Here is a 17089-nt window from a genome sequence, read left to right on the forward strand (position 1 = left end):
ACCCGGCACACCAGAATGAAGATGGAACATCGCGAAGTTCTTCTAGTGGGAGCACTCGGGCTGGCGTACTGGACCAAAGATGGAATGCCTGTGAACATCTAAGCAGGAACGGACCACACAGAGTACACTTGGAACTGCAGCCGGCAGAAAATGGAATACCAGGTTCATACAAAAGTGGTAATGTCTAAGAATACTGCTGGTGGGAGTGGACCATAGACAGAATGCCTGGAACCAACGACAGAGGGAGAGGAGCGAAGGTGTAGATACTGGACCCATTTTACACAATGAGCAATCTCAGGTAGCACTTGGTGAAGATACTCATGTTATCAAAATATCATGCAAGGACAATACTGATATCTGGCAGAATACCCAACACCTCATGATGTCAGACTTCCCAACAACTTTTCTCATTTTTTTTTCAGAAAAACTTTCATTAAAAAATGAAAATCACAACATTGCAATTAATTTATTTGTTTAACTGGCCATCACAGTCAATGATTGTCGATTAAAGTTTGATGGTGATCTTGTAAGCCAAAAACCAGTTAACTAAATATATTAATCACGTAGAACATAAACCATATTGCACTTTTCATTTACTATGTTGTTCTACCAACAAGCAACGGGAGAATCAGTTAACATTAACTCTTTTTAATGTTTTTGCCAGTCTGCATTTTGTGTGTTCTCTGCTACAGCTACAATCAGATATTTTGTAGCCCAAAAAGCAAATAATGTCCAATACTTTTAGTGCCTCTTTTCCTCATCCAATTACCAGCATCACCTGATTTAATTCGGCTAAATTGCATTACCCTTGTTTTCTTTTGTCAGTTTTTCCATGTTCCCTCTTTTCAAGGAAGTATTCATTCGATCACTTACTCTTATAAGACCCTTACCATTTCTAATAGAATCACAATGTTGTCAACAAGTCTCAAAATTTTATTATATTTCCTGAACTGCAATTTCCTTTCTAAACTTCTCCTTGGTTTCCTTTACTATTTACTCAGTGTACAGACTAGAGAACTGCGAAGATAGGCTACACCACTGTCTCACTTCCTTTTCAACTACTGTTTCCCTTTCATGCCTTCCACTTGTTATAACTGCAGTCTAATCTACAGGTAGCCATACTGTAGGTACAACCACAACAGAGGGATACCTGTTGAGAAGCCAGACAAACATGTGGTTCCTGAAGAGGGGCAGCAGCCTTTTCAGTAGTTGCAGGGGCAGCAGTCTGGATGATTGACTGGTCTGGCCTTGTAACATCAACTAAAACAGCATTTCTGTGCTGTCACTGTGAACAGCTGAAAGCAAGCCAAAACTACAGCCATAATTTTTCGAGACGGCATGCAGCTCTACCGTATGGGTAACTGATTCCAGAGGTTAAATAGTCCTCCATTTGGATCTCCGGCCATTACTACTCAGAAGGGTGTTGTTATCAGGAGAAACAAAACTGTCATTTTAAGTATCGTAGTGTGGAATGTCAGATTCCTTAATCGAGGAGGTAGGTCAGAAAATTTCAAAAGATAAATCGATAGATTAAAGTTAGATATAGTGGGAGTCAGTGAAGTTTGGTGGCAGAAAGAACAGAACTTCTAGTCAGGTGAATACAGAGTTTTAAAAAAAGGGGGGGGGGGGGGAGGGGGAGGGGGCGGGTAATGCACGAGAAGGTTAAAAAAATTATATAATGGTATGACAGAATTTGGAAACAGATTTTAAATTGTAAGACATTTCCAGACTGGCTACAATTTATTAGTTATGAGCTGTCGATTAAAACTGAAGAAACTGCAAAAGGGTAGGAATTGAATGAGATGGGATCTGGATGAACTGAAAGAACTAGAGGTTGTAGAGGGTTTCAGAGGAAGGACTAGCAAACGACTGACAAGAACATAGGAAAGGAATACCGTAGAAGAAGAATGGGTAGCTTTAAGAGATGAAATAGTGAAGGATCAAGTAGGTAAAAAGACGAGAACTAGTAGAAATTCTTGGGTAACAGAAGAGGTGCTGAATTTTATTGAAGGATAGACAAAATATAAAAATGCAGTAAATGAAGCAGCTGAAAGGGAATACAAATGTCTAAAAAATGAAATTGACAGGAAATGCAAAATGGGTAAGCAGGAATTGCTAGAGGACAAACGTAAGGATTTAGACGAATGTATCAGTAAGGATACATGGATAGGTTAAAGTTACATATAGTGGGAATTAGTGAAGTTTGGTGACAGGAGGAAAAAGACACGTAACGTGCATCCACAGGTCATGTGGCCTGTAGTTGAAAAAGTGTCATGATGATCTCTCCATTGGCAAAAGATTCCGGAATAGTCCCCCATTCGGATCTTCAGGAGGGGAACTGCCAAGTGGGAGGTTACCATGAGAAAAAGACTGAATAATCAATGAAAGGATAATGTTCTACGAGCCGGGGCGTGGAATGTCAGAAGATTGAACATGGTAGGGAAACTAGAAAATCTGAAAAGGGAAATGCAAAGGCTCAATCTAGATATAGTAGGGGTCAGTGAAGTGGAAAGAAGACAAGGATTTCTGGTCAGATGAGTATCGGGTAATATCAGAAGCAGCAGAAAATGGTATAACAGGTGTAGGATTCATTATGACTAGGAAGGTAGGTAGGACAGAGGGTCTGTTACTGTGAACAGTTCAGTGACCGGGTTGTTCTAATCAGAATCGACAGCAGACCAACACCGACAACGATAGTTCAGGTATACATGCGGATGTCGCAAGCTGAAGATGAACAGATAGAGAAAGTGTAAGAGGATATTGAAAGGGTAATGCAGTATGTAAAGGGGGACGAAAATCTAATAGTCATGGGTGACTGGAATACAGTTGTAGGGGAAGGAGTGGAAGAAAAGGTTACAGGAGAATGTGGGCTTGGGACAAGGAATGAAAGAGGAGAAAGACTAATTGAGTTCTGTAACAAGTTTCAGCTAGTAATAGTGAATACCCTGTTCAAGAATCACAAGAGGAGGAGGTGTACTTGGAAAAGGCCGGGAGATACGGGAAGATGTCAATTAGATTACATCATGGTCAGACAGAGATTCCAAAATCAGATACTTGATTGTAAGGCGTACCCAGGAGCAGATATAGACTCAGATCACAATATAGTAGTGATGAAGAGTAGGCTGAAGTTCAAAACATTAGTCAGGAAGAATCAATATGCTAAGAAGTGGGATACAGAAGTTCTAAGGAATGATGAGATACGTTTGAAGTTCTCTAACGCTACAGATACAGCAATAAGGAATAGCGCAGTAGGCAACACAGTTGAAGAGGAATGGACGTCTCTAAAAAGGGCCATCACAGAAGTTGGGAAGGAAAACATAGGTACAAAGAAGGTAGCTGCGAAGAAACCATGGGTAACAGAAGAAATACTTCAGTTGATTGATGAAAGGAGGAAGTACAAACATGTTCCGGGAAAATCAGGAATACAGAAATACAAGTCGCTGAGGAATGAAATAAATAGGAAGTGCAGGGAAGCTAAGACGAAATGGCTGCAGGAAAAATGTGAAGACATCGAAAAAGATATGATTGTCGGAAGGACTGACTCAGCATACAGGAAAGTCAAAACAACCTTTGGTGACATTAAAAGCAACGGTGGTAACATTAAGAGTGCAACGGGAATTCCACTGTTAAATGCAGAGGAGAGAGCAGATAGGTGGAAAGAATACATTGAAAGCCTCTATGAGGGTGAAGATTTGTCTGATGTGATAGAAGAAGAAACAGGAGTCGATTTAGAAGAGATAGGGGATCCAGTATTAGAATAGGAATTTAAAAGAGCTTTGGAGGGCTTACGGTCAAATAAGGCAGAAGGGATAGATAACACTCCATCAGAATTTCTAAAATCATTAGGGGAAGTGGCAACAAAACGACAATTCATGTTGGTGTGTAGAATATATAAGTCTGGCGACATACCATCTGACTTTCGGAAAAGCATCATCCACACAATTCCCAAGATGGCAAGAGCTGAGAAGTGGAAGAATTATCGCACAATCAGCTTAACAGCTCATGCATCGAAGCTGCTTACAAGAATAATATACAGAAGAATGGAAAAGAAAATTGAGAATGCGCTAGGTGATGATCAGTTTGGCTTTAGGAAAAGTAAAGGCACGAGAGAGGCAATTCTGACGTTACGGCTAATAATGGAAGCAAGGCTAAAGAAAAATCAAGACACGTTCATAGGATTTGTCGACCTGGAAAAAGAGTTAGACAATATAAAACGGTGCAAGCTGTTCGAGATTCTGAAAAAAGTAGGGGTAAGCTATAGGGAGAGACGGGTCATATACAATATGTACAAAAACCAAGAGGGAATAATAAGAGTGGACGATCAAGAACGAAGTCCTCCTATTAAGAAGGGAGTAAGACAAGGCTGTAGCCTTTCGCCCCCTACTATTCAATCTGTACATCGAGGAAGCAATGATGGAAATAAAAGAAAGGTTCAGGAGTGGATTTAAAATACAAGGTGAAAGGATATCAATGATACTATTCGCTGATGACATTGCTATCCTGAGTGAAAGTGAAGAAGAATTAAATGATCTGCTGAATGGAATGAACAGTCTAATGAGTACACAGTATGGTTTGAGAGTAAATTGGAGAAAGACGAAGGTAATGAGAAGTAGTAGAAATGAGAACAGCGAGAAACTTAACATCAGGATTGATGGTCACGAAGTCAATGAAGTTAAGGAATTCTGCTACCTAGGCAGTAAAACAGCCAATGACGGATGCAGCAAAAAGGACATCAAAAGCAGCTCGCTATGGCAAAAAAGGCATTTCTGGCCAAGAGAAGTCTACTAATATCAAATACCGGCCTTAATTTGAGGAAGAAATTTCTGAGGATGTACATCTGGAGTACAGCATTGTATGGTAGTGAAAGATGGACTGTGGAAAAACCGGAACAGAAGAGAATCTAAGCATTTGAGATGTGGTGCTATAGACGAATGTTGAAAATTAGTTGGACTGATAAGGTAAGGAATGAGGAGGTTCTACGCAGAATCGGAGAGGAAAGGAATATGTGGAAAACACTGATAAGGAGAAGGGACAGGATGACAGGACATCTGCTAAGACATGAGGGAATGGCTTCCATGGTACTAGAGGGAGCTGTAGAGGGCAAAAACTGTAGAGGAAGACAGAGATTGGAATACGTCAAGCAAATAAATGAGGACGTAGGTTGCAAGTGCTACTCTGAGATGAAGAGGTTAGCACAGGAAAAGAATTCGTGGCGGACCGCATCAAACCAGTCAGTAGACTGATGACCAAATAAAAATCAGTAAGGGAAAGATAGATGCCATCTACAGGAAAATTAAAGAGACCTTTGGAGAAAAGAGAACCACCTGTATTTTTCCCGAGGGCATGAAGCTTTACTGTATGGATAAATGATGATGGCGTCCTCTTGGGTAAAATATTCTGGAGGTAAAATAGTCACCCATTCGGATCGTTGGGCGGGGACTACTCAGGAGGATGTCGTTATCAGGAGAAAGAAAACTAGTGTTCTACGAAACGGAGCGTGGAATGTCAGATCCCTTAATCGGGCAGGTAGATTAGAAAATTTAAAAAGGGAAATGGATAGGTTAAAGTTAGATATAGTGGGAATCAGTGAAGTTCGGTGGCAGGAGAAACAAGACTTCTGGTCAGGTGACTACAGGGTTATAAACACAAAATCAAATAGGGGTAATGCAGGAGTAGGTTTAATAATGAATAAAAAAAAATAGGAATGCGGGTAAGCTACTACAAACAACATAGTGAACGCATTATTGTGGCCAAGATAGACACGAAACCCACGCCTACAACAGTAGTACAAGTCTATATGCTAACTAGCTCTGCAGATGATGAAGAAATGTATGATGAGATAAAAGAAATTATTCAGACAGTGAAGGGAGATGAAAATTTAATAGTCATGGGTAACTGGAATTCAATAGTAGGAAAAGGAAGAGAAGGGAACATAGTAGGTGAATATGGATTGGGAGTAAGAAATGAAAGAGGAAACCGCCTGGTAGAATTTTGCACAGAGCACAACTTAATCATAGCTAACACTTGGTTCAAGAATCATAAAACGAGATTGTATAGATGGAAGAAGCCTGGAGATACTGACAGGTTTCAGATATATTATATAATGGTAAGGCAGAGATTTAGGAATCAGGTTTTAAATTGTAAGACATTTCCAGGGGCAGATGTAGACTCTGACCACAATCTATTGTAGATTAAAACTGAAGAAACTGCAAAAAGGTGGGAATTTGAGGAGATGGGATCTGGACAAACTGAAAGAACCAGAGGTTGTAGAGCGTTTCAGGAAGAGCATAAAAGAACAATTGACAAGAATGGGGGACAGAAATACAGTAGAAGAAGAATGGATAGCTTTGAGGGATGAAGTGGTGAAGGTAGCAGAGGACCTAGTAGGTAAAAAGATGAGGGCTGGTAGAAATCCTTGGGTGACAGAAGAAATACTGAATTTAATTGATGGAAGGAGAAAATATAAACATGCACTAAAAGAAGCAGGCAAAAAGAAATACAAACGTCTCAAAAATGACATCGACAGGAAGTGGAAAATGGCTAAGCAGGCATGGCTAGGAGACAAATGTAAGGATGTAGAGGCTTATCTCACTAGGAGTAAGATAGATACTGCTTACAGGAAAATTAGAGACCTTTGGAGAAAAGAGAAATACTTATATGAATATCAAGAGCTCAGATGGGAACCCAGTTCTAAGCAAAGAAGGGAAAGCAGAAAGCTGGAAGGATTCTACAGAGGGTCTATAAAAGGGAGATGTACTTGAGAGCAATATTATGGAAATGGAAGAGGACACAGGGGAAGATGAGATGGGAGGTATGATACTGCATGACGAATTTGACAGAACACTCACAAACATAAGTCGAAACAAAGCCCCAGGAGTAGAGAAAATTCCATTAGAAATATTGATGGTCTTGGGAGAGCCAGCTATGGCAAAACTCGTTCATCCGGTGAGCAAGATGTATGACACAGGCAAAATACCTTCAGATCTCAAGAAAAATATAATAAGTAAATAATGGAAAATCCAGGATGGAATGTAACAATATTATGAAAAAGGAAAGTTGCTGCTACCCTATAGTGAAGGTGCTGAGTCGCAGATAGGCACAACAAAAGAGACTGTCGCAAATAAAGCTTCCAGAAGTGTGGTTTCAGCTGCCTGAGACTGTAGTCGTGTGTGTGTGTGTGTGTGTGTGTGTGTGTGTGTGTGTGTGTGTGTGTGTAGTCTATTTTTGATGAAGGCCATGGCTTTATTTGTGACAGTCTTTTCATTGAGCGTATCTGTGACTCAGCATCTCCATTATAAGGTGAACAGCAACTCTCCTTTTCATAATATTATTAGCATATAATAACTCCAATTCCAAGGAATGCAGGTGCTGACAGATGTAAATATTACCAATCAGTTTAATAAGTCATGGTTGCAAAATACCATTAAGAATTCTTTGCAGAAGAATGGAAAATCTGGTAGAAGCCAACCTGGGGGAAAATCAGTTTGGATTCCGGAGAACTGTAGGAACATGTGAGGCGATACTAACCCTACGACTTCTCATATTAGATAGGTTAAGGAAAGCAAATCTAGGTTTATAGCATTTGTAGACTTAGATAATGCTTTTGACAATGTTGACTGAAATACTCTTTCAAATTCTGACGGTGGTAGGGATCAAATACAGGGATCGAAAGGCCATACACAATTTGTACAGAAACCAGATGGCACTTATAAGAGTGGAGGGGCATGAAATGGAAGCAGTGGTTGGGAAGGGAGTGAGACAGGTAGCTTATCCCTAGTGTTATTCAATCTGTAGTTTGAGCAAGCAATAAAGGAAACAAACTTTGAGTAGAAATTAAAGTCCAGGAAAAAAAAAAAAAAAATTGAGGTTTGTGCATGACAATGTAATTATGTCAGAGACAGCAAAAGGCTTGGAAGAGCAACTGAACAGAATGGGCAGTGTCTTGAAAGGAGGATGTAAGATGAACATCAACAAAAGCAAATTAGTCAAATTAAATCAGGTGAGGGAATTAAATTAGGAAATAAGACACTTAAAGTAGTAGATGAGTTTTTCTATTTGGAGAGCAAAATAACTGATGATGGTCAAAGTAGAGAGGATATAAAATGTAGACGGGCAATGGCCACACAAGCATTACTGAAGAAGAGAAACTTATTAACACAGAGTATAGATTTAAATCAAACAATGGAAAATCCAGGATGGAATGTAACAATATCAGAGAAGGAAAGTTGCTAGTCACCATATAGAGGAGATGCTGAGTCATGATAGGCACAACAATTGTGTGAATCTTTTTGTTATGAGTATAGATTTAAGTGTCATGAAGTCTTCTGAATGCTGAAGATTAGAAGAATAGATCACGTAATTAATGAGGAGGTATGAACAGAACTGGGAGAAAAGAAATTTGTGGCACAACCTAATTAGAAGAAAGGATCAGTTGGTAGGACACATTCTGAGACATCAATGGATCACCAATTTAGTACTGGAGGGAAGTGTGGAGGGTGAAAATCATTGGGGAGGACCAAGAGATGAATACACTAAGCACATTCAGAAGGATGTAGGCTGCTATAGTTACCTGGAGATGAAGGGGTAGAGTAGCATGGAGAGCTGTATCAAACCAGTCTTTGGACTGAAGACCACAACCACAAAAACAACTGCAGCCTGATTTCCATACAAGTTGGAAAGAACCCATCTATCCCTGGACTTACCCTTGCTACCTCCAGAATTTCACAAGTTGTAGACCAGACAACAAAGTCAAAAGCTTTCTCTAAATCCATTAATGTTATAAAAATATGTTTGCCCTCTCCAGCATACCTTGTAAGATACAGTCGGTACTACCTTGCATGCTCCTACATTTCTCCAAAACCCAAACTACTGTTCTCCGATTTTTTCCATTCTCTTGCATATATGATGTGTCATTATTCCATCCAACCATGACTTCCAAAACTAATGGTTTGATAAAATTCAAAGTTGTCGGCAACCACCTTCTTTGGAGTGGGAATGGAGTTCATTTCACCTGCGTCATACATCTTGCATACCAGGTAGAATAGTTTTGTTGTGCTTGGCTCATTCAAGGAACTCAATAATTCTGAGGGAATGGTATCTACTCCAGGGGTCTTGTTTCAAATTAGGAGCTCTGTCAAGTTCTTCTCACAGTATCCTATCTCCCATCCATCTTCATCTACATCCTCTTCTCTGTCCACAATAGGCTAAGTTTTTTGCCCCAGTAGCCCTTTTATATATTCAATCCATTTTTCCTTTGCTGTTTAGGACTTTCCTGCCATATGGGCTCTTGATATTCATACAATGGCTTGTCTTTTCTCCAAAGGTTTCTTTAATTTTTCTATATGAGGCATCTACCTTTCCCCCAGTCATGCAGTTTCACACTTCTCGTATTGACACTATTGTTTTGCCATTTTGTACTTTACGTCAATCTCCTTTTTTAGATGCCTCTATTTCCTTTGGCCTACTTTTTCAGCAAAATATTTATATTTTCTCCTTTAGTTCATTAGAACCCTATCTAGTGTGTTATCCAAGAATTTCTGCTCTGCTCTATCTTTTTGATCCCCTGCTGCCTTCACTATTTCATCTCACAAAGCTATTCAACTGTTTTTGTTGTATGTGTTTCCCCTGTTTATGTCAATCATTGTGTAATGTTCTCATTGAAAGCCTGAAGAAACACTGGTTCTTTCAGTTTTTCCAGTACCCATCTCCTTGATTTCCTATTTTTCAGCAATTTCTTCAGTTTTAATCTGTAGTTCATGACCAATAAATTATGGTCTGAGCCCCCATTTGTTATTTAAATAGATTTACAGTTTAGAACCTGGTTTCTAAATGTCTCTCTCTGAAACCTCATCATGTCTCTAGTTCTCTTCCACATATACAACCTTCTTTCACCATTGTTAAGAATGATTAAATTGTGCTCTGTGCAAAATTCTACCACCAGGCTTCCCTTTCATTGCTTTACTGCAGTCCATGTTCTCCGATTATTTTTCCTTCTCTTGCTTTCCTTAATCCTGAAGTGTAGTCTCCCATGACAAATTTTGGTCTTTCTTAACGATCTCTCTTTCTGCAACCTCACTTAGTTCACTACTTCCCAATATTCGTCCTAGCTTCAGCCCATCAAACTGTCTTTTTAAATTTGCTAACCTATTTATGCAATTAAGGAATCTAAGATTTCCAGCTCTTACCCATAAAATACCAGATTTGTTTTCCTAACTATGATATCCTCCGGAGTGGTGTTCCCTGGGGATTCAAATGGGGACTACTTTACTTCTAGAATATTACCATTAAGGTATACAGTATCAGGGCAGTGTATCCCTGGGAAATATAACAGCTGTAGTTTCTATTTATGTTCAGCTGCCTGCAGTGTAGTCTTGATATTCATACTGAGACTACCCTGGTTAATGTTGCAAGGTCATATCAGTCTATCACCCAACACACTGTTTCAACTGCAACTACTGAAAAGGCAGTTGCTGTTCCTTCGGCAACAATATTTTAGTCTGATCTCTCTGCAGACACCTCTCCAGTGTGGTTGCAACTATTGTATGGCAACCTGTATCATTGTTGCGCTAAGCAAACCCACTGCATACTTTTCTTTTTTTTTTTTTGGGGGGGGGGGGGGGGGGGGGTCTTATCATTAGTTAGTACAAGTATAACACAATAGGTTGTGGTTAACAATGTGTAAACTGAACAAAATAATTCAAGACTGTAGTTCCTTATCACCCGGATTTAGGTTTTTCATGGTTTTCACGACTTGTGCAGGATTCATTCCTATGGCAACATCACAGTTTAGCTCATGTTCCATATGAACTTAAAGTCAGTGAGAATGAACTGAAAAGTTGCAACGTTTGCAATGGGTCTGCTTAGTCTGTGAGAGAACAGCACACAAATGGTAAACAAACGTCACTGAGAAACAGATACAGGTACCTTATTGTGCAGTACAAAGAACTTCACTCTCAAAACTCAGCAGAGCCAGTGTTCTAATATGAATTGATAAAACATAATCACCTCCTCCAATAAACATAATTTTCAATGAACATCAGAGTTGAATTTGAGAGAGAGAGAGAGAGAGAGAGAGAGAGAGAGAGAGAGAGAGAGCAATGTAGACTGAGATAAAAGCGTTTCATATCACAAATACAGTTGAACGTAAACACACGTCCTGCCATGACACTTATTAAGCATGCACAATTATAAGCTATTGATGGTAACATAGGTTCCAACACACCAGAGTTTTTCCAAAACCCATAGCTACAACAACAAATCAATACTGATAGCCTGCTCGAAGCCATATACTCACAGTGACCATGTATTACTTTTGTTAACTCATGCGACAAATACCATATGATAAAAAAATCACACACAAGATCTACAGAACTTGAAATTAGCTAAGCATGCAACACTCTAGGCCCCTGTAACTGGCTGGATTCTTGAAAGTTTATCCATAGACCAGAAACAAGCAAGAGCAGACTTTACACAACGGGAGCATATATCTTACGTCTGAACCAAGCTATGGGTTGACGACAGCTTTTCATAACGTGTATAACTACTTTACACAACAGGAGCATATGGGTTACGTCTGAACCAAGCTTTGGGTTGACGACAGCTTTTCATAATGTGTATAACTACTTACTCTTTTTAGGAACTTATTTTACTACCTCTTCTTGTTCTCTGTTGACTGTGATTTTGAAACATATTTCAGAGCACAATTACACTGCTTGCTGCTACTGCCCACTTGCCTACATAAAGGGAATAAAATATATTCCTTTAATGCTTTAAATCACAAAAGCAGAACAGTGGTACAATATGAGAGGTTCTTACTTTTGAAATGTAAAATGGACATTTCATTTCTCATAAGTAGTTTCAATACAGTGAACTATAAATGGAAGTTTCCAATGAAATTGACTTGCTTTAATGTAGTATTGGTCTTTTCAACAGCAGAAGTGAGCAAGTAACACTATAGTAGGCCTGTCTGGTGCGTAATACCACACTAGTACTCTGATAACACAAAATCCTGTGAATACTAGTACTATAGACAAGATATCTGCAATTACTCTGGATAACAAGTAGCTCTACATGTGACTTTATAATTGTACAGGAAAATATTCACTCTAAAATTTTAAGGTCAGGAATACACGCCACAGTTCTGTCACTGAAGAGTGAATTTCAGTTCTGGCAATGCTTTGTACCTAGGGCCTATATGAGAAACTGTGTACTGGGTTCCATGTTAAACTGTAGATTCCTCAACAACTGGATGCGTGAATAGATTCTCATATCAGAAGAAAGCAATGGCAGTCTATACCACATATAATATGACCACACCCAGTACAGCTATATTGTTCGAATTAATCACCACACTGAAGACCACTCCGATTGACTACATACGAAGGTAGTATTTGTTCTCGAAAGAACAGTTACTGTTGATGACCATCCAGCTTTGCTAGAATGAAATGATAATTAAATGGACACCCTAGCTGCAAACAGGCGTTGATATACTTCATTGGGGACATGTTGAAAATGTGTGCCCCTACTGGGACTCAAACCCGGGATCTCCTGCTTATATGGCAGACGCTCTATCCATCTGACCAACCGAGGTAAAGAGGATAGTGTGCCTGTAGGGACTTATCCCTTGCACGCTCCCCATAAGACCCACATTCCTAACATGTCCACACCAATACATTCATAGTGCACCTAATAGATGTTTGCCCGTCATACTCATTACTCATGGCAGATTAATCTACCAAGCCCCGTATGAGTTTGGCAAAGCCTGTGTGTTCGCACAAGAAGATCAATGGCCAGGAAGCCATATTTTAACTATATACAAAGGTAGTATCTATTCCCGAAAGAACAGTTACCGTTGATGACATGCAGCTTCACTAGAATGACATGATAATTAAATGGACACCCTAGCTACAAATGCATTGATATACTTCATTGGGGGACATGTTGAAAATATGTTGAAAATTGTTGAGCAGCAGTAAATCACTAACGCGTTCTGGATATAATTGGCTGCGGCGATTTGTTAGTAACATGCCGGCTTTACTAAAGCATCTTTCACTAGGTGTGCTTTCTACTGGGATACATAAAATACGTCTTGCAACTGCAACAGGCCTAGAAGATCTGTTTCATGTCTGCTCCACCACTTTAAGATGTCATCATCACCTCCGGGGTGCATTAAAATGTAGAGATCTACTTCATCTGCTGCAGATGATCTGTGGTTCCTCCACTCTTTGAAACGATCTCTCTTTCTGGGTGGTGATGGCAGTGCTTGGAAATCGTCGAAATGTTCCCGTAAAAGTGAGGTGTTTTACATTAATGAAATATTATACAAATTATAACATTCCCTTTTCTCTATAATACACTACCCACTAACCATGCAAAAAGGATTATGTTAATGATTGCATGTTGTACCTGCGTAAGTAGCACACATTTGTCGCACATTGCTAAGAATTTCCTGCTTTTCATTTATTTCAAGCATATTAAGATCACAGAAAGACGGTCAAAGAAACATAATAATTTTATGTCCGGAAGTGATCACAATCTGCTCGCACACCAACGAAAGTCAAGGCTCGATTTTTAATCCTTTGTACCTCCTGTTAAAAAATACATATCTGTTAGTACACATCAATTACACTAGTTAATTATAAATCTATTGCGTATCATAATGAAACAGTGCTTTTATTTGTATTAATTACTCACCTGACACTCAGTGTCATTGACACTGTAAATCTGCTGCAGTTTATGAAACTAAATAAGAACTAACTGGATTGCCTGTTCTTTTTCGCCTTACTATTCATCTGTGGCCTCTTTAAATTGTCTCAGAAAACGCGCAATTTTTCCTGCAAGCTCATTATCATGTCCTTGCAATCTGTAAGCGGAGTCCTTTTCTCTTAGCAAAGCAGCAACTTCATTATACTGAGTGTGTAAGGAATCCTGCATACTGTACAAACTGTTCCAGCGTGTGCACAACTCTTGTTTCAACAAAGATTTCAAAGATGAGTAGAGGCCACTTTTCTTAATGTACCTTACAATTCATTTTGCAGTATTTATTGATGATGCTATGTTTGGGGCATGATTTAACAAGAAGTTGTCTTCATTGAAAGTATGGCTAAGTGCTGTGTTTATACAATAAGCAGCACTAGGAATCATTTCGTGAGTTTCCAAAGCCTTTATTACATTGACACCCTGGTCGGAGACAAAACAAAACTGTGCAACATGTCCGGCGAAATGTCCCAATCAGTCATCCTCTCTTCAATTTCTTTCATAATACTTACTCCCGTCTTCTTAACATCCGGGAATTTTATTGTAAATAAAACATTGTTCACAAGAGATCAATCTGTATTAATGTAATGTGTTGTAAGCGTCAAATAGTGCACCTGATTATGCGAATCAGTCCACATATCAACTGTCACAGCACATGTTTTATTAACAACTTCTGCAATAACGTAAGGCATTATACTGTTTCGTATTGCATCACCTTGTTCTTTGACATGTCTGCTTATAGTAGAGGGATGTAGCATGACATCTGTCATGTTAACTTCTTCAAAATGCGCTCTTACGATTTATTAATTCTTGGCCTAGTTCTCTGAAACCTTCACCAGAAACAGCATTAAAAGGTCTCATATCTTTAGCACACATTGCAACACACTTTGCTGTAATACTAGATTAATAATAATAATTAATAATAATAATAATAATAATATTTTCTATTACTGCCCGTATCATTGAAGGAGCTGTATCATTGTGAGGCCACTTGCAACTGTGTTTCTTTAAATGAGTGGTTCCCGACTGGAAGCACAATAATGTGGAACAGTTTAACATAATCAGTAGACGCACTGTTTTCGTCTACAACCAACAGAAATGTACTCCATACTTGGCTCTTTAGACCTTAGCATTTCTTCAATGTGTAATCATTGGTTTCAATCTTACGTCTTACTGCACTGGCTTCCTCGCGCTGCTTGATCACAGAGAGAGACACACCACAAATGAGAAGCCCTTAATGGCTGCAGTCTCACCCGGATAATGACACGTGTAATGTGTTTGAAGTTACGTGCTACGTATTCGGACACGTCTTCTATGCTCTGTCACAAGAACTAGTGCGGGCAGCCTATCCAGATAGGGTGTGCTCATTGCATCTTGTATTTTGTGCTCGCTCACTCGGGCATGCAGGACTCTAGATACTACATTCATATTTAGTTAAAATATTGCTTCCTGGCCACTGATCATCTTGTGCGAACACACACGCTTTGCCCGAACTCGTACGGGATTTGGTAGATTAATCTGCCATGAGTAATGAGTATGATGGGCAAACATCTATTAGGCGCACTACGAATGCTGTGGTGTGGACATGTTGGGAATGTGGGCCTTATGGGGAGCGTGCAAGGGGTAAGTCCCTGCAGGTGTACTATTCTCTGTACCCTCGGTGGCTCAGATGGATAGAGCGTCTGTCATGTGAGCAGGAGATCCCGGGTTCGAGTCCCGATCGGGGCACATATTTTTCAACATGTCCCCAATGAAGTATATCAACACCTGCTTGCAGCTAGAGTGTTCATTTAATTATCATTACTTTGATTGACATTATAATATCAACTGTGTCTATGACAAAGTCTTGGAGAAATGGAGCTATATCCAGGCTAACAAACCTCATTAGTAGCATATATGATGAGCACATTTGGCATGATCATCTAGTTACAAAAATTCTAGTCCCATTACCAGGAAATAGAATTTCAAAGAATGCAATAGTTAAAGAACTGTTGATTTCTTATGTAACACAAACTGGTCATGTGTGTCCTTTGCCTTTTGTTGAGAACATTAGGGGAGAGGGGTGGGGAGAGAGTGGAGGATCATCTGTGATTCAAGAAAGGAAACTGGAACTCGAGATGCTATCTGATGTTTGAGAATGATAAGACAGAGAATACTAGAAGCTAACAGAAACGTGGAGCCTACATATGTCATGTTGAGTGACAAAAGGCATTTGACAGAGTGGATTGGAGTATCCCATTGGAATCGTTAAAATGTGTTGGTAGGCTCTTACTCTTGGTTGGTTTGGGGGTTTAAAGGGACCAGACTGCTACGGTCATCGGGCCCTTGTTCCAAGACTTGAAAACACCAACTCACAGTAAAAGCGAAAAATGGAAAAGATGACAGACGACACTGGACAAGAGAAACTTAGACAAAGACCAGACAAAATGAAATAGACACTTAGAGCAAATGATAAAAGCCCCCTGCTCGAATAAAACGCAAAACTAAGCCTATCATGGCAGCATCATCTTCTAAAAGGGCAGGGAGCATATCAGGCAGCGCAAATGTCTGTCTGACCACAGCTAAAAGTGGACAGGCCAACAAAATGTGGACCACCATCAACGTCGCCCCACAACGACAAAGAGGCAGGTCCTCACGTCACAGTAAATAACTATGCGTCAGCCGTGTGTGGCCAATGCGGATCCGACAAAGGACAACTGAGTCTCTGTGAGTGGCTCGCATGGATGACCACCACGCAGTCGTCTTCTGCTTGATAGCAAGGAGTTTATTGGGCGTAGGCAGATCGCGCCATTCAGCATCCCATAGTGCGAAAACTTTGCAGCATAAGACTGCTCGCAAATCAGTCTCCGGGAGGCCAATATCCAGGGTCGGGGCACTGGTGGCCTGTTTGGCCAGCTGGTCAACATGTTCATTGCCCAGGATGCCGACATGACCAGGGGTCCACACAAAGACCACAGAGCAGCAGCAACGGGCAAGAGCATGGAGGGACTCTTGCACAGCCATCACCAGATGGGAGCAAGGAAAACACTGGTCGATAACTTGTAAACTGCTCAGGGAGTCACTACAGATAACGAAGGACTCACTTGAGCAGGAGCGGATGTACTCGAGGGCACGAAAGATGGCGACCAGCTCAGCAGTGAAAACACTGCAGCCAGCTGGCAATAAATGTTGTTCATAGTGGTGCCCTAGAGTCAGAGCATAACCGACACGACCAGCAACCATCGAGCCATCAGTGTAAACAATGCCAGAGCCCTGATACGTTTCGAGAATGGAAAGAAAGCGGCAGCGGAAGGCCTCTGGAGGGACTGAATCCTTCGGGCCCTGTGCCAATTCC

At 40.1% G+C, this 17089-nt stretch overlaps 1 protein-coding gene across 4 annotated transcripts in view; it reads right to left on the reverse strand.

The window, feature by feature from the left end:
* LOC126282224 (DNA repair protein complementing XP-C cells homolog) overlaps positions 1–17089 on the reverse strand; it is a 289038-nt gene that overhangs the window by 258540 nt on the left and 13409 nt on the right. Inside the window, exon 2 of one of the 4 annotated variants that reach the window (XR_007551353.1) lies at positions 13405–13586. The exons of the other annotated variants lie outside the window; for them this stretch is intronic. The gene's annotated coding sequence lies outside the window, so the exon portion shown is untranslated. The remainder of the gene's footprint in view (positions 1–13404; positions 13587–17089) is intronic. 4 annotated transcript variants of the gene reach the window in all.

This window comes from Schistocerca gregaria, chromosome 7 (assembly GCF_023897955.1).
Source record: "Schistocerca gregaria isolate iqSchGreg1 chromosome 7, iqSchGreg1.2, whole genome shotgun sequence".
In the NCBI taxonomy this organism is placed as follows: Eukaryota; Metazoa; Arthropoda; class Insecta; order Orthoptera; family Acrididae; genus Schistocerca; species Schistocerca gregaria.